This window comes from Pteropus vampyrus, unplaced genomic scaffold, assembly GCF_000151845.1.
Source record: "Pteropus vampyrus isolate Shadow unplaced genomic scaffold, Pvam_2.0 Scaffold364, whole genome shotgun sequence".
NCBI lineage: Eukaryota > Metazoa > Chordata > Mammalia > Chiroptera > Pteropodidae > Pteropus > Pteropus vampyrus.
The window spans coordinates 217,987-220,122 of record NW_011889145.1 but is presented as its reverse complement, the minus strand read 5'-3'; the positions used below and the strand labels follow the sequence as shown (position 1 = coordinate 220,122).

General features: G+C 48.2%; 1 pseudogene; it reads left to right on the top strand.

Moving 5' to 3' along the window:
* Positions 1-1,803: 1,803 nt before the first annotated feature.
* LOC111731351 lies at positions 1,804-1,922 on the top strand (annotated as a pseudogene).
* The last annotated feature ends 214 nt before the right edge of the window (positions 1,923-2,136 follow it).

Sequence of the window (2,136 nt, the reverse complement as noted above, 5' to 3'; positions counted from 1 at the left end):
AGAGGGAGAGAGCGAAGGCGGACTGCGCGTGAGCGACACCCTCGCACGTGCGGGAGCCAGAGGGTCCCGTGAGGAAAGGCGGTGAGGGACGCAGCCCCGCACGGTGCCCGCAGGCCCGCGGGGTGTGGAGCCACGGGACCTTGGACCCCGTCGTCTCAGAGTCCCAGCGAAACGACATCGCCCGTCCGTTAAGCTGGTGCTACAAACACGTATCCGAAGCCTTTGATTTTATCTGTTATTATGCAATTGCTCGTCATTTTTGTCATATAAGAGCCACCCTAAAGGGTCAGGATTCGGTTTATATTCACGTGTATTCAAATTGCATTGCAGTAAAAATAATATAAAATAACACCGGCCATCCATACCCATTATTTTTCCTTAAATAAATCCATATATTCTTCAAGCCTGAGAAACCTTAATCGTTTTATTTGTCTTTTTAAAAATGATCGCATGCATATACCATCATTCCGGTATGCTAAAACATCTTGCTTTTTCCTTATTTTTTCAATGTTTAAAACTCTGCTTTTCATTATCAAAAAAGCCAGGCCGTTCTGTCCTCAGACCCACACTGTAGAATGAGGAACATGACATTCCATTAAATTAGGCTTCATAAAATGTTGCGGTACAGTTTTTTAAGAAGATGGTGAAAAATATGAAAACATCAACGGCTTTTTATCAGAGACATTTCCTTCACCTCCAAAAAAAAGACTGGGATTAATTTATGGAGCCCGAAAATAGAAAAGGGGGACTGAGCCGGCCGACTTCTTTTTCAAACAGTAAAACGAAGACTCTTAAAGGCGCATGTTACTCATAACACGAAGTCACCTCGTGCTCCCATACCGTACTTGCGGGTTCAGACAAACCACAAAGCTCACGCAGCCGTGGGGTGAGCGATAGCTCGGGCCGGGGTGTTTAAAACGGCTCACCCTCTGTGTCGAGCCGGTTCCATTTAGAAGTCATGTTCAAAAGGAGACTGTATCTCTTTGAAATTCCCCTACAGAAGAAATTCCATCTCTGCTTTTTATTACACTGTTGCATTCACTCTTCTATTAGGATAAAAAGAAACATGTTCTCTGCTTCAAACAATAGGAAAGGGAAATGTCGCTCTCACCAGTCCTTTCTTTGGGGCGAATTCCGACACATTCAGATCCTCAGGGTGTTGTCATTCTTTGGGGGAGATTCGATCATCCCCTTAGAAATAAGTTAAGAGTCTTCTTTCCCATGCTTTTAAAACCACCTACACTCTTGGTCTTATCTTAATAAAGATACAGATGCCATTTTAAGGGCTGGGGATGCAAATGGACAGAGGCGAAGACTGCCGAGGTAGTTCTGTGTGGAATTATCTGGAAGCAGAGAATGCATGGCCCCGGGGAGCTGGCCAGAGCGTGCTGCCATGGTCTAACCCGGTGCCGGGAGAGCTGTGGGTGTCACTGAACAGTGAGCCCTGGACGCTATCGTGGCGGGCGGGATAGGCGGAGAGGAGGCCTCCTTCTGTTTTGGCTTTGGGGTCGAAAGCTCTCGCTAAGTCGATGCTGATGTCCCCGAGTGAGAGCTGCAGGCTTCGGCACGGGGTCTCCGTCACGGTTACAAGAAGGAGCAAGAACTTTTTGAGGTAGAAAACTAGTTTTGAGTGGAAAGTTCACAGAGCGACTGAGGCTAGCGGACGGCTCGCTGTTCTCAAGCCACTGCTGGACTGGCCATCACGCGTTTGCTCTTACGCCGCAGCTTCCTCTGCATTTTGGGTCTTTTCATCATCTTTCGCCATTAGAATATTTGTTTTGAACATCCAAAGTGCAAGCTAAGGTCGACGGCCACGCCGCCCTGAGCACGCCCGATCCCGTCTGACCTCGGAAGCTGAGCAGGGTCGGGCCTGGTGAGTACTTGGACGGGAGACCGCCTAGGAAGACCAGGTGCCGTAGGCACAAACAGACAAACGGACAAACAGACAGACGGAAAACCAGAGAGCAAGCTACGCCATTATTAATGTATCCTCCTGTCTAGCATATTGTTTATTACACACATTTGCAAAAATACAAGTCATGACTTATTTTTGAGAAATTCTGTGGGCATCACTATAACGAGGAGCCTCGGCATCACAGGCCTGTCATCAGGCCTGTCCCGGGGTCGGGGGGGGGG